Source organism: Pristis pectinata, chromosome 6, assembly GCF_009764475.1.
Source record: "Pristis pectinata isolate sPriPec2 chromosome 6, sPriPec2.1.pri, whole genome shotgun sequence".
In the NCBI taxonomy this organism is placed as follows: domain Eukaryota; kingdom Metazoa; phylum Chordata; class Chondrichthyes; order Rhinopristiformes; family Pristidae; genus Pristis; species Pristis pectinata.
Window position 1 is genome coordinate 41581407 of NC_067410.1, and position 16891 is coordinate 41598297.

Genomic DNA, 16891 nt, shown 5'->3' on the forward strand with positions numbered 1-16891 from the left:
CCCTGTTTGGTAATTATATTTTTCTCTGGTTAGGGAGACCAAACCTGTGCATCATATTCTAGCTGCAGTTTCAGCAGGGTTGTTCCCCTTTTAATTGCCTGCATGTTAACTTTCAGTGATTCATGGACAATTATAGCTAGGTTCCTCTGAACACCAATACTTTTCAACCTCAAGCTATTTAAAAGTGACTGTCAGGAAAAAACAAACAAAGGTAACGTGCAGCTCCAGAGGCTGGGGTTCAATCCTGATCTCTGGTGCTGTTTGCATGGAGTTTACGTGTTCTGTCTGTGACGGTGTCCTCTGGGAACTCCAGTGTCCTCCTTCATCCCAAAGACATGTAGTTTGGTAGGTTAATTTGGCTACTGTAAAATTAGTGGTAGAATCTGGGGGGAATTGATGAGATTGTGTAGGGAGAAATAAAAACTGGGATTAATGCAGTATTAGTGTAAATGGGTGATTGACGGTCAGCATGGACTCAGTGGGCTGAAGGGCCCATTTCTGTGCTGTATCTATGACTCTGTGACTACCTCATTTCTCCACATTATATTCCTTGCCCATTCACTTGGTCTGTCCGTCTTTTCGAAGCCCCTCTGTGTTCTTCTCAGCCCACAATGCCACTCAGCTTTGTGAGTTGAGAAGAACACAGACTGTGAATAGCTGGGACCCCAGTGCTAATTTCTGCAGTACCCTAGTGGTTGTAGCTACCCAACCTGAAAATTACTTGTTTATTCATATTCTTTGTTTTTTGTACGTTAACTAATCTTCAGTTCATTCCAGTAAGTTATCCCCAATCCCATGTTTTCTAATATTATTTAATATTTTGATATACGTATATTAATGTTTTATGTGGGAGAATTAAATGTAATATCACTAAATTTGCAGATGATACAAAGATGGGTGGGAGTGTGAGAGCTGTGAAGTGGGTGCAGAGGCTCCAGTGTGAGTTGAACAGTTTGAGTGAGTGGACAGATGCATGGCAGATGCAGTATAATATGGATAAATGTGACGTTATCCACTTTGGTCAAAAAATAGGAAGGCAGGTATCATCTGATTAGTGACAGATTAGCACAGGGGGAGGTGCATAAAGATCTGGGTGTCCTTGTATACCAGTTGATGAAAGTATGCACGCAAGTCGAGCAAGCGATTAAAAAGCAAAATGATATATTGGCTTTCATAGCAAGGGGTTCTGAGTACAGGAGCAGGGATGTCTTATTCAGTTGTACTGGGCCTTGGTGAGATCACATGTTGGTACAGTTTGCAGTTTTGGTCTCTTTATCTGAGGAAGGAGTTTAGTGGAGGTTCATGAGACTGATTCCTGGAACGGCAGGATTTGATGTACGAAATAAAATTGGGATGATTGAATTTATATTTGTCAGAGTTTAGGAGATGAGAGGAACTTTGATGAAACTTGTAAAATCCTGATGAGAGTAGATGAAGGAAGGTTGTTCTTGATGGTGGGCAGGTCCAAAACCAGGTGTCACAGTTTACGGGGATGGGGTTAGCCATTAAGGACTGAGACAAGAAATGAGAGTGAACCTGTGGAATTCTCCACCACAGAAGGCAGTTGAAGCTAAATCATTAAATATATTTAAGAAGTTAGATGTAATTCTAATGTCAAAAGGATATGGGAAGAATTGGGGAACAGGGTACTGAATTTGGATGGACATTCACTGGTCTCCCCTTATCTATTATGCTGGTTACAACCTCTGAGCACTCCAGCAGATTTGTCAAAAGTGATTTCCCATTCATAAAGCTACCCAATCTTAAAACAACATTCTAAGTGTCCTGTTACCACTTCCTTAATAATAGATTCAACCTGAAATAGTTGTGCTCACAGAATCATATCTTACAAGTGACCTCTCAGATCCAATGCTCTATCCAACCAATGGGACAGAGCTGCTGTTGGTTGTCCACCAACTGGAGGGAGCAGCTCTGGGAGACCCCATCGTTTATTCCAGAGCTTCCTTTCAGCATCAAAGAATAAGCAGGAGACTATGGAAATGGAATGCAGAACTCGTCAGAGATCCCATAGGGGGAAAACTTTGTCATAGCTAGAGGTAAAGCCTTCAGGAAACCTCAATAAACTGCTATCTAAATCCTGGGATGGTTGCAAGATGTCAATGAAGAAGAAGTGTTTTATGAAGATTTTTAGAGGCTACAGTGATTGATTTATGTCATTGTGGGAATGGCATAATTGGTTGCAGGACAGAAAGAAAAACAATGGAGACCATCACAAGAAGTGTTGGGAACATGTTCTTTGGCCCAGAAGCCTGAAGCTCCAGGCAGGAATCAGACTGTAATTAAAGATGAGGAGTCAGTAGGCAAGTCATGGGCACCACATTCAACAGCAGTGGTGGGGGAGTGGCTGTAAACTAAACAGTTATTTCTACAGCAAAAAGTTTTAAAAACATTTCTGTTCTGGTTCATTTAGCAGCCACTTGTTGATGGTCATGTTTGTTATAAGCAGGCACACCAGACACTGTGCATCTTTCTACTGAATCCATCTCTTCACAGAGACGTTTGATCTTTGATTCATCTGATGTTTGCACTGCAGTTTATTAATGTCCTAAATTCAAAGAATTAATGTGTTACTCTCAACAGGACTGCAGAACATCTTCAGTATTGAAGGCCAGACAACAACAGGAAGCCATGAGTCTGTGTGAGGGCAGAGAATGAATAACCTCACTGTCCTTATGCAGCACTGCAGGAAAAATTACCCCAGCATCTGACAGCTTTGCCAAGGTAAGCTCACCATAATAATTTTTCCTTACAAATATAGAACATTCGGTGAAGGTTGAAGAGGACAAAACTGCTCAGAGAAGTCTTGGACACAAAAGAGTTCTTGCACTGTAACATAATCAAGAAAAATCGAGTCTTTTGGAAGTTAAGTTTCAAAATCGTTCGTCATTCAATATAAACATGATAACAATTGCTTTACTTTGGATAATATTATGTTCTCCTACAAGAAGTAAAACCATAATAATTCTTTCCACTAATTAACACTATTTAGTCCAAGTAATCAAATTTTTTGTGTGAGGAAGTTGTCTTGGTTTGGTTGATTCATGCTTCATAATTGAGAGAGAAACGGATAAAACAACACAGAAACACACTGTGGCAGTTAGCATGACACGTATCCCAAGGGGCAGTCTGAAATAGCTCATGACTTATTTGAAGCGAAGATCCACATGGGTAAAAAAATAATAATCCAATTTGTTAATAGAATCATCTCTTCCATTGTTACGGTTGTTGTTTTGGGTGCTTATTGGGTACTTGTGCTCATGTGGCCATTGAGATGTTATAGTGGCAGTTTCTAGCAATTACATTGGCTGGTAGTGCCTGTTAAGTAATCTCATCAGGCAATAGTAGTTAGGCAAGCTTATCTATTTTTGTCACCTAGCAGTCTCAGTGACTAATTACAAGCACACTATGAATGTGGCCGGTCTGTATTGTTCAGGATCAATATCATTAAAGGCAGCCCAGATTGAATATGAATTCATTGCATTTGAATTTATTCAACATTTCTTCATTGGTTATAAATATTGTGCCATTGGATTTTAATGCTGTGACTTTCTGAAAAATCTTTCCCATTGTTGACCCCTTGTAACTACCTGGAATTTCATTAATGGTAATTATATGTGTTTGCAATAGCAAAGTCAAATAGCTTCATATTTTCAACTGATTTATCTTTTGATTCAAAATGAAATCAATCAAAAATGCATGGAATATAAATTAAGAGAGGAAGTTACATTTTCTTCCCATTTATAACAATAGAGGTAATTAGTTTAGATGAACAAGTCACCAATAGTAGGAAATATATAAAAGAAAGGTTATTTTCATATGAGTAAGAAACAATAGGGGAAAGGAAAGAGAAGAGAGAATTTGGATTGCAATAGCAAAGAGCAGGCACAGGCATAAAGGACTGTGGGGTTACTATTGGTTCTTTAGACTCGGATGATATCTAGCTGTATCATAACACCAACAAATGATTTCAGTGACACATTTTGAAGTATAGTAAGAGCATTGCTGATTCCTATCATATTATTTGAAGCAAAGAGCAATTTCCAAGAGGAGCATGTTCAAATTGCTTATTTTTATATCACCATATCAAAGTATAACTGCTGTTTCAGTGTGATGTGTTTTTTTTCATATTATTCTCATTTTTTTACGATATTGGAGGCTATTCAGTCCATTGATTCTCTGCTGGTTCTTAGAACATTCCCAGCATTCCTATTTCCCCACTTACTTCCCTATGGCCTGTTCTCTCTCACATGTCCATCAACTCTCCTCAGTCTTCTTGCTACTTAACTACATCAGAAGCAATTTAAACCAGCCAGTTAGCCTACTAGCATGTCTCTAGTATGTTTATATTCAAATGAGGAAAGAATTGGAAAATTCCTTCTCGTTTGTTGTTTAGAGGGATATGCAAACTCTACAATTGGACTAATGTGTCTCAAGGTTGGTGGTTGAATGGAAGCCAGAAGCTTTTACCCATGTCTAAATGTGGTTCCTGGATTCAAAAGCAGTACAATGTATCATTACAAAGCAAGGAAAGTTATTATTTTGGCAGTGGAAGAATTTGTATTTAAGAATAGGAAAAAGTAAACTTCTTCTAATGAGGTCAAAATTCCTTTGCCTGGACAAATGTACCAGGTAAAATTACATTTTTTTTTCATCTGTTCAAATTTATGATTTAAATTCTCAACACAACACCTATTCTCAAATATTTGCACATTTGACATTTTTTAAGAACCTAGGATTTCATTAATGCAAAAATGTATTTAAGTGACAGTGCCTTTAAAAAGAGTTCACCTTGAATTTATTTCTCATTGACAGGTAGCAATTTTTCTTATAATTGCAAATCCTGCCTTCAATCACCTTGTTCAAAGTACCACTCCTGTGGTGATAGATGTATGAATGTATGACACAGTTGGTTATAACTGCTTCCCCTAAAAGAAATAAGAGTTTCACTTGATTTTCTATTTTTTCTTTTCCTTCCACCATCATATTTATATTCTATTTTCTGCTCACCATCCATCCCCGCCCCCACTGCTTCTAAACTTACTTTTTCAATCAACTTATGCCTTTATATTTTCTTTCTCTTCCCATGAATCCCAAAACTAAAACAGGTTGAAGGAAAAGTATTTTCTGAAACAAATTTGGTAAATTGCATCTGATAGAATCGAGCTGCTCAGGACAGGTACAGCCAACCTTTGGAAAGGAAAGAAAAAATAATTGAAGTAAGAAACCTGACAGTGCTTCTGGCAGTGATGAGAGGATACCACAGAAACATACCAGTCTCCTGATCTATCCAAATGACCTTTGACTTTGTCAGAATTGCAGCTTGCGATTACTATTATTATCTGCAAGTCTGAATGTCCTGTTGGAGCACCAGGCCAGTACATATGCAATAGCATCAAACGTTAGAATTATCACAGATAATCCATTACCTTCCCAGATGATGTGTGGAAAAGATTTTTGCGCACAATGGTCAGAGGGTCATACAGCATGAAATGTGCCTTTGGATCCACTGAGACTGTGCTGACCATCACCTACCCATTTTACACTAACCCTACACTAATCTCATTTTATTCTCCCCAGATTTCTGTCAACAACCCCTCCCTATCAGATTCTATCACTTACCTACACACTATCAATTTACAGTAGTCAATTAACCTACCAACACACACATCTTTGAATGTGGGAGGAAACCAGAGCACCCAGAAGGAACCTGCATGGTCACAGGAGAATGTGCAAACTCCACCCAGCCAACAACCGAGGTCAGGATTGAACCTAGGGCACTGGAGCGGTGAGGCACCAGCTTTACTAGTTATACCATTGTGCCACTGTTGGCTGTGGTAACACATCCATGGTGCAAGAAGAAATTAATGGGCAAACAATGCACATTAAATTAGATCTATCCAAATGTAACGTAAAGGAAGTTAAGTTACCCTCTGCCTGCTAGGTAACGTGGTTAATCCCGATCCATTCTGAGAAGACATGAGAACACAGCTTAAACCTTCTCTTGGTTTAGTACTAAACTACCTACATCCCTCATTAAGACCATATAATGTATGTTGTAGGAGATGTAAAAATACTGCAGTCAAAGTTCCAGATTGTGCTCTTAGTTTAGGGTGCAGAAACATTGTAAGTACAGAGAGGTGGGGGTCTCAACTCAGCATTTTTACCCGAGCTACACGTGACCTGGAAGTACATGATGTGGACTTGCAAAGCAATGTGTCCCATTTTACTATCATAACATTCATCATCCATTTATCACAGAACTCATGGAAATGGAGGAGCTCTAACTTGCTGCTTTATGATTTCTTGCGTAGTGACACTATCACATGAATATCAAGCAGAGGCTAGCCACTCTGCAGAGGTCAAGAGGGAAACCTCGAGGTAGAATACCATAAGTCACTCTGACACAGTTTCCGACAAGAGCCTTGTCAGTGATAGCCTGAAGGAAAGTCCAATCCTCAGTGGAGGAAATTGTTTTGCACAAGAGATTGTGAAATAAAAGAAACCAACTAAATCAAAACAGAAACTTGTTAAATAATAAAGAAATAAATTTGAAGGCAGCTGTTACAGCCTTTATTGACGTCAGCAAGACACAGGTTAGATTTTGGTAGGAAATTAACAGACCCATATTAGCTATTTGTGGAAATCTAGATACATCTTTGTTCTGTGTTTAACTGTAAAAAAAAGATAGAGTATCATCCCCACCTGCAGCTGAAGTAATTATTCAGCTGCCACACTTGCACTGCTCTTATATTACTGGAATTCATTACAGGTTTTTTTCAGAAATTTAAACTCTTACTTTATATCTCTATTAATTACGAATGAAACAGCCATGAATATACATTCCTTACTTCATATAATAGTGTATAAAGTATTAATTTGAAACACTTGATCATCCCCTGAAAAGAGAGAAGTTAATTGAATACTAGCAGAAATTTTAGGAGATTTTCTGACATTTCAGTACCAAAGTGATTGGATAACAATGACAGCCCAGAAAAGAACACAACTGTGCATATGCCATCATCCTACCAAACCTTACTAGATATTGTTGAAGGAACGAGTGTATATAGTTTCAGAGAAAGTTGAATGGTGCCTTGATAACAAAGATTGCTATGTATTACAAGAGTTAGACTAGACAGGAGAAAAAGCACTATCCAGAACTAATGTACCAAATGGTCTGTGATTCTTAGTGTGCTGGGAAGTTTCTATGTTATAATTAAATCACAAGAACACAAGAAGATAGGAGCAGGAGTAGACCACCATGCCCCTCAAGTCTGCCCCACCATTCAATATGATCATGGCTGATATATGCTGGCCTCAATCCTCTTCTGTGCCAGTTCCCCATAACCTTAAATTCCTCAATCTTCCAAATATTTATCCATCTCTACCTTAAATATATCTAACGATCTGGCTTCCACCAACCTTGGGGGCAGAGAATTCCAGAGATTCGGTACATTTGAGAGAGCAAATTATTATGCACCTCATATTTAAAAGACCAGCCCCTTATTTTGCAACTCTGCTTCCTCATTCATGACTCTCCCACTAGTGAAAACATCTTAACATCTACCCTGGCAAGCCCTTTTAGGATCCTATATGTTTCAATAAGATCACCCTCATTCTCCTAAACTCCAAGGAATGCAGACCCAAACTATCTAGCCTCTCATGATTGAATAACCCTCTCTTCCAGGAATTGGTGAATTTCCTTTGGTCTGTCTCCAATATTACTATATTTTTTTAATATAAGGGGACCAAAACTGTGCACGATATTCCAGGTGTGGCCTCATCAACATTCTGTACAGCTATAACAAACTTTCCCTATTCTTAAACCCCATCACAACAAGGCCAAAATGCTTTTGCCTTCTCAACTACTTGTTAGATCTGCCTGCTAACTTTTTGTGATTCATACTTGATCCTAAATCCTTCTCTCATTTGCAGCCTTTCTCTATTTAGGAAATAATCTGCCTTTTGATTCCTGTTACTGAAGTGCATGACCTCATACTTCCCCACCTTAAACTCAGTCTGTCAGGTTTTCTCTCAATTGCTTGTTATATCACATAAAACAGACTTAGAAATTAGTTTGCACAACACCCAACAAACCAGCATTGTCGCAGATCTATGTTATGTTATGATATTAACAAAATTTGTTCATGTTTCTGGATGAGTTAACAAAAATCATTAGTAAGGATGGACGTTCTGGTGTGAAAAATTTGTGTACCCAGGCACAGTTTTCCTCTGTCAACAGTAGTCTAAAATTAATTTGTGGTGAGAATTTCAACCACATTGGGTGGAATCAGAAAGTGGAAAATCTCCAGATGCTGGAAATTAAAAACAAAATAATATAGTACTAGAAATACTCAACTGATCAGGTAGCATCTGTAGAGAAAGAATCAGAGCTGACAATTCAGACCAACAACTTCTCATCACATGAGTAGCTCCAACATTTTCTGTTTAAATATTTTAATCTGAATCATGACTGTGCTGTTGTCTCAAGGGAAATCACGTTTTAGTAATGGTGAAGGCTCGGACAGTGCTATTTTGAAAGGTCAGGCACACCTCTCCTACTGCCATAGGCAGAGTACTACACACAATTCTCTGCCAAACAAACCTCAAGTAAAGGAATCCTAGTCACTACACTTCCATGTGATTTCAGCAGGTTCACCATCAAAATTAAGTGACCAGAACATAAGAAATCCTGGAAAAAAGAGAAGTGGTTCCACGTTTATTAGGTCAGTACTGACTTGGAAACAGGAGAAAGACACTTGAAGAAGAGGTGGCCCTCCTGAAGAGAAGTTGCAACAGAGATATCCGAAGAGTATGGTGCGGGACTTCTGTACTGCAGCTGAATATCCCTTCCAGGCCCACTTGCAGAAGTTGCAATGATCAAAAGAGGAAGGTTTCCCACTTTCCCAGCAGAGCTGATCTTGACTTCTGCAATGCAACAATGGGTTGCACATGTAGCACATCTCAACAGAGACATTCTGTAAGCACCCTGAATTAGAATGACCCTGACTTCGACCTAGCAAATAGTTGAAGCACTTTTCTTTGTCTGCTATTCTTTCCCAGCTCGAAACATTGACTGTTTATTTCCCTCCATGGATGCTGCCTGAACTGCTGAGTTCTTCCAGCACTTTTTGTGTGTTGCTCCAGATTCCAGCATCTGCAGAATATTTTGTGTCTTCGTTATTATGGTAGGTTCTTTACTCCACAGTCAGATTTTTTTCACTGATGCAGTGGAAAACATCTGACTCTGTGGAGTATAGCTGGTCATACTACACAGTAACGATACTTATAATTTATTCCATTCAAGATTAAGGTGGGAATAATAGAAACTACATTCCTCATCATCTGTTAGAGATGTCAATGAATTAAAATATCCTTAAACAACAGATTGCATCACCTAATGTTGCCCTTACCACAGAAAGCTACTGAAAATGCAAACTGATGACTGCACAGAGGAGAACAGGGCATCGGACCTTGATGAATTGTGTAATAACCGGCACACCTCCTTAACCAATCAGAGGTGGACAGAGGAGAGACATAAAATAGAACAGATGAATTCAGCACCAACTGAGATTTTCAAACTGCAAGAGAAAAAATGTAAACACTTTAAATTGAAATTTTTACTGTATCTAAAACAATCTCAACCTTATAGAATGAGACTTCACACTTGTTTACTTTCTGTTAAGAGATGTTGACTGGATAAATATTTGGAAAGGTAAAAACTGGTCTTCTATGGGGCAAGAGCAAAGGAGTGAGACCATATGGTTGCTCAAGCACTAGCACAATCCATTATAAAGAAAAGATCTGAAAATCACAGTGACAGTAAACCAGCCTGCATAAGGCAGGTCATGTTCAACAAATTCACTGAACCAATTTGAAGTTCTGAATAAGCAATAATTGATGTGTTGTGCATTTGTGCTTTCTGCAGCTATATTTGCTGCATCAGATGCCTCAGATGCCTCAGATGACTGACAGAACAGTTAAGACTAAAAATAAAGCTCTAATTTGGCAGGCATGGTAGTGTAGCAGTTAGCATAATGGTATTACAGTGCCAGTGACCCGGGTTCAATACCAGCCACTGTCTGTGAGGAGTTTGTACGTTCTCCCCATGTCTGCGTGGGTTTCCTCCCACATTCACGAGACGTATGGGTTAGGAAGTTGTGGGCATGCTATGTTGGCGCCAGAAGCGTGGCAACACTTGCGGGCTGCGCCCAGAACACTCTCCACAAAAGATGTATTTCACGGTGTGTTTCAATGTACATGTGACTAATAAAGATATCTTATATAATACATAGTATGTATGATGACTACGTCCATTGGAATTGTACCTCAGTCCAGGTCAGGGGTTTCAGGAGAAAACACAGGATGGAATAGCAGCTATGCTTGAGAAGAAGACTCCTAACACATTATCCCCATCTCTGGTGTCCTTTGGTGAGTAATAGGTTTCTTCCCCTGTGGGGAAGCAGCTGCTTTCTTTTCAACACTTTCTGACAAGTACTCACCCAAGATCAGTTACTCATTGAGATGCATAAAGTGTGGGGATAAACAATGAGTTGTCAGCAAGTTGACAAAGTACATACACAAGTGTGCGTATGTATCGAAGTGATGCACATGTCACACTTAAGTCTAGTTTTATCCTTACATGCACTAACCAACAGAATGGGTGAGGGCATGACTGAATTTTTGTATTCAAACTATAAATGAAATGTATTTCCCCTTTTGAGATACACTATTTCAACACAGATCAAGTTAATAATCCAGAACTCCTAGTCCACATGGCCATGTACCACTTCTGATTTCTATCAAGCCTAAAATAACGGTTGTAATTCTGTGAATCTCACAGCAATTTATCCTTGAATACGTTCTGTTTAATAAATGAACTTGTGGCAAGGAGTGCTTTTGAAATCAAAGAAAATAAAGTTTCAATAAATGTAAAATGTCAGATATTCATGCTAAAATGGCAAAATACATTAGCAAAACTTAATATTTTTGGGCATTAATGTGATAAGACTTTAAAATGCATATGCAGAGCAGAGATTAAAAGGAAAATTATCAAGTTGTGAGTCAAAGGCTCATGCATAGAGAAGAACTGAAATAGGGACACTGTTAAACCAAAGTTATTTGAGATCGTGACTGACAAAGTTAATTGGAAGTTACATACTGATGTAAAACATTTTGTCCTGATTTGGGGAAGACGAAACAGCCAGAAAATATTTGTAAAGAAGCTGCAGGAGTGCTTCAGGTATTAGAATACATCATTTTGAAAGGAGGAATGGAGATGTTATTTCAGTTAGACTGTCTATCTTACAATGTAAAACTGAAGGAACCAAATGCAAAATTAGAAAGCAGAACAAAAAGCAGACATGTGTCATATACTGAGCTACTCTTGTAATTGTGCTGTGAAGTATAACACACTTGGACTTGTATAGTGTAATATCACTTGGACTTGTAGCATCAAGGGGACATATCTTTATTGTAGCAGTCAACCCTATTAACTGAACTGAAGCATGGTGCCCACAACGTAACCAAACCTAGCATGTGACATTGCTTCTTAAGGTAACAGTAACCCCACCAACCTTGAAGTAATAGTTACACATAATGGCTAGGATGCACAAGCCACAAACAAAGATACATAGGCCTCATCATGTAAAAAAACATTTAATTTTGCACTAAATGATGAACTCCTGGAAAATAATTGAAACAAAAATCATTTAAGAATTACTGAATGTACAATATAAATAGTTCAAAATAAGCCATTACCCAGGATGTGAGTAAGGGTCAAAGAATGGAATCTGCAAGATGTTGGCAGATTTCACGAGTGTTGACTAGGCAAATTCTATGAGAATCAGTACAATTTAATGTGATTTTCATTATTGAAAAGATATTTTGTGGTGGTAATAACACAGAAGTGTCAGAATTCATCATCAGTTCAGCAGTTTAACGCCTGCAGTATTATTCTCCTCTATCAAAAGAAATAGCTGGAGCAAAGTAGAATTTAAGCTATTTGTGAACTGGTCCCACTGTGAAATACCTTGAAGATCTTCGGTGGTTACTAGGATTTTTAAGAATCAATTGTTAGCTACTCGTCTTTACAAATTATCTGGCATCTGACCCAAAAAAACTAATTTTATATTTCTGCATTATTATTCATTTATGTCAATATTTCATAATGTAAAAATAACACGAAAAGAAAAATAAATTACTTACAGTACTTTTCTTACAATTGAATCAGATGTCAATCTTTATTTAGCACCTTTAAAGATTTGAAAATTCCTGGGATTTTTGTCATTTCTGATAAGCTGAATTCTCTGATGTAACTGGTTACACAGCCAGCTTGATGACATCAAAACAACCGGATGTCAGAGATCCTCATCAGAACCATTCATCAGAAAAGTTCTGAATAAAGAGCATGCTAGATTTCTGTGGGAGTTTTCATTAAGGTCAGTGGCGTCACAGTTGCTTTATCAGTGACTGCAAATTCTGAGCTATTGATTCAGTAAGAATAAGATCTGTCTTTGAGGAAATTATACCGCAAGTAGACATTGAATGGTAGTGTGACAAAGAATGAAATTTAAACACCTTCATAAAGTTCCATGTGAAAGGCTGCTATAATTTCAAGCATTGCAAATTGATATGAAAAGTGAAATGTACCAACAGTGGGAAATGTAAAACAAAGTTAAACATGGCACATGAGTGTTACATCTCAATGTTTTGTTGATAGGATATATGCATCACTGGTAAGTCCAGCATTTATACTCCATCCATTGACCCCTGAATTAAGTGGATCACTCGGCCTTTTCAGAGGACAATTAATATTCTACCACCCTGCTAGGTCTGGAGTCACATATAAGCCAGACCAGGTCAAGATTTCATTTTCTGAAGGACTTTAGTCAACCAGATGTTTTTTGTTATAATTGGGTAGTTTCAAAAACACTGTACTAGATTTTTATTTAAGATTTATTATATTGAATTGAAATTTCCAAGTTTCCATAGTAAAAGTTAAACTTGTGTCAAGGATCAATTGCCCAGACCACTGTTTACTGGTTCAGTCACTATATTAGTGAATTGAGCATTCAGTTTAGTGCATAAATCTCTGCTTTGGCATTGTCTGGTACCTCCGATCTCATTGATGGGCAACATATTTATTAGGAAACTTATCAGGGAATGGGATTGGAAGGAAATAGGATGTCCCAGGGATCAGTATGGGCATTCCTATTGCTACCAATCTACCCTAAGGGCTTAGAGTTGGAAGCTTATGGTCACATCTGTAGAAAATGCCAAACTGGAAGAGGTATTGTTATCTAAAGATTCAGCTATGGAACATGTGAATGATGCAAAAGGAGATAGAAACATAATAGAATAAAGTGTAGAATGTTGCACTTAATAACAAGTAGATATCTTAATCTCACAGTAAAGGAACTTCAGGCGAAGAGTAATCATAATTTTACATTAAGTTTGAGAGTGAGAAACTTAGATCTGAAACTAATACGTTTTGTTTTAAACCAATAAAGGCAGTTACAAAGGTATGCAGACAAAATTGGCTCAAGTGAGTTGTGAAAATAGATTATAAAGTATAATGGTATCTCAGAAGTGGTAGACATTTACAGAGATATTTCATAATTTTTAATGGAGATATGTTCCATTTAGAGAAAACTTCAGGAAAGGATGATCTTTCCGTGGCTAACTAAAGAACTGAAGGATAGCATCAAATTGAAATAAAGGACATACAATGTTGCATAGATTAGTGGTAGGTCAGAGGTTTGGGAACTGTTTAGAAACTAGCTAAGGATGACTAAAAAAATGGAGAAAATAGATTATGAAAGTAAGCTGGCAAGAAATCTGATGAAGTAAGAACTTCTATAAAAATTAAGAGAGTAGCTTAGCAGAAGATTTGAATTTTCCACCTTCTGGTAACACATCTCTCATTATCTCATTTCTATAAAATTGCCTTCCTAATGGTCCATACTCTTAGTATTTATCAGCTGATTTATCTATCCATATAGTCCTTTGTCTTACACCTTAATTCTTCTCCCAACTCTTTTTTTGAAAACGGTAAACCTTCCATTCTTCTCCCAATTTTCAGGAAGGGTCCCTGACCCAAAGCTTTAACTGGTTTCTCCTTCCATGGATGTTACTTGTCTGGCTGAGCTCTTCCAACATTTTCTGTTTTTAATGTAGCTGAGCTAAACATTGGTCCTTTCGAAAACAAGCTGGAAATTATCAATAGGACATTAAGAAATTCCAGAGACTCTGAACAAATATTTTATGTCCATCTTCATGGCAGAATATTCTAAAAGCATTCCAATAAACTACAATATCTGGGAGAAAAGGGAGGAAAATAAAAGAGAAAAGATACTAAGCAAATGAATGGGCGAAAAGCTGACAAGTGCCCTGGGCTTGATGGTCTGCATTCTAGGCCCTTAAAAGAACTAGCAGCAGGGATGGTGGTTGAGACCTTTCAAAATTTCCTACAATGCCCCATTTAAGAGGGAGGTAGAAATCAAGAAACTGTAGGTCTCTTTGATTAGTATATCATTGTGAAGATGTTGCAATACACTATTAAAGTAGTAGACAGGTATTTGTATTGCCAGGAGGCATTGGATGTGATGCTGTCTAAAAACATACTGCACAAGGTAAGAGCTCATGGCATTGAAGGTAAGATACTAGCATGGATAGAATATTGGCTAACAGAAAATAGAGTTAAGATAAATGTTCATTTTCAGGTTGGCAAACTGTAATTGATTGAATACGTCAGGGATTAATGCTTGAACATCAACTGTTTACAGTCTAAAGAAATGCTTTAGATGATGAAACTCCATATATTGTAGTCATATTTACTGATGTTCCAAAGCTAGGAAGGAGAGCAGGTTGTGAGGAAGACACAAAATGCTTTCTGGATGGATTAAGAAAGTGGGGCGGAATTTAGCAGAGGAGTGATATGTGAAGAAATATGAGGAGGGCAGAATATTGTTTAAATGGAGCTTAACTATGGAATATTCCCATATGGAGGGATTTAGGCGTTCTTGTACATGAAACACAAAAGTTAGCATACAGGTGCAGCAAGTAATTAAGACAAATGCAATGTTGAACTATATTGCAAAAGGAATGGAATAAAGTTTGAGAATCTTGCTTCAACGGGACAGGGTGTTGCTTGAGTACAGTGTGAATTAGTATTCTAAAACTAGAATTAGTATTTTGAGTCTAATCGTAGCACCATTTACCTTATCTTAGATCGTGCCCTCAGTTTAAACACCCAACCTTTTGATTGGGATGAGAACGCTACCTAGTTAGCCTGGCTTTCTGTCTGATGATTCGGAGGCAGTCTTTGAATAAAGCATTGTCTGTGAAAGGAGTGAGCAAGATAAGCTTTTGTGTTTCTTTTATTCTAAGGAATCAGCAAACAAAACATGATTCATTCTCAGTTCAGAATAGATTGCACAATTCCTGAATGTGGGAAATAGAATGAACCTTATTCATTCTCTTGGAAACACTCATGGAAACACTCAGCAGGTCAGAGTGTTTCCATGCAAAAGGAGAAACAGAGATAATGTTTCAGGTTGAAGAAGTTTTATCAGCCTTCCTTTGGCCTAGTTTAATCATACTATTTATCATAGTACACTTACTTTCTTAACCAGCAAAAGCTATTGCCAGCATAGAAATTAAAGAAAATGGTTTCAAAATGCATTGCTTTGGAATCCTTGACAAAGTCAAATTTCAAGAAGTTCACAAAGTATACTGTTTTTCTCTTGGGAAGGTTCCATTTAATAATGCTATATCCAATGAGCATTGCTAATAAAATCAGAAGTCACCTCTCATCAATAAAACAATCCAAGCAGAGGAGTGAGAAGAATTAATCACATTGAAATTAGATCAGCCTTTGCATTTCTCCATTTTGTTATGCCCCACACAGCAGAGGATTGTCTAGTTCTGGGAAACCACTTGTTATGTACATACGTGAAAATCCCATCATGAGTTATCGACCGGTGGATCACCTGTGGCCTGATACATTCACGCTGTTTCTTTGGCTTGAAAGCATAATAGCAATTTACTTTTCCTCAATCAAAGATGACAATTTGTCCTCCTTCTGTACTTGATGCTAAATCAAGAGTATTCACTCTTCCTAAATAATAGTTCGATTTAGAGGTACCTTTATCAGTGCATGTTTTATTCAAAAGTAGTCAGTCTGCTGTTTTATTTTCTTATTTAGGTCTCCTGGGCATTTCCAGTCATTGCACAGAACTTCTCTGAGGAAGAAACTTTTCCAAGCAAGTCCACACTTAGCACATTTCCTAGCCACACATTTAGAAGTGAAAGAGTTTTTTGCTCAATGTGTTTGACTGCCTTTGTCAGACATTACTAAGAACCCTTCCTTGTGGTCTGATCTTGAGAAATAATGGTGATTCAAAGGGCAGTCAGATGCTTTCAATATGAAGAATAGAGCTCTTTGAAAGGGTGGGAGAGAATGAAGATACCACTGAATAGGCGAAAGCAGGAATAGTGGTAAAATGCCAAATACCTACATGTAAAATGCACTATTTCCTCAAATCTTCAATATCTTTCCTCCAGATCTTGCCATATGTACACCAAGCAATGTGGTTATGTGATAGCTATTTCCCTCTTAATTAGGGTCTGGGCTATTTCACCAAATCAACCAATGTCAAGCTGAAAGATAAAAAGCCTATCTAGCATTCCCTGGAGCCTTTATATTCTTTTGAAATTTTACAGTTCATCCTTCAGGTTTTCTTCAGTCAAGGGAAGCTCACCCACAGGATGGTAACTGCAAATAACTCTCTTCCTGACTGATTATAACTTCAAACTATGAAGGAGCTGAAACTGACAGAGTTGTTAGCAAGACTCTGATCAGGTCCAGCCA

The 16891-nt window shown here is 37.8% G+C and overlaps 1 protein-coding gene across 4 annotated transcripts in view; it reads left to right on the forward strand.

Annotated features, from left to right (window-relative positions):
- The window catches only part of LOC127571451 (protein bassoon-like), a 389147-nt gene that overhangs the window by 344177 nt on the left and 28079 nt on the right, over positions 1-16891 (forward strand). For 3 of the 4 annotated variants that reach the window (XM_052017819.1, XM_052017816.1, XM_052017817.1), the window contains one exon: positions 2602-2742. The gene's annotated coding sequence lies outside the window, so the exon portion shown is untranslated. Of the gene's footprint in view, positions 1-2601; positions 2743-9436; positions 9517-16891 lie in introns of those variants that run through there. The other variant, XM_052017818.1, reaches the window with a different exon arrangement.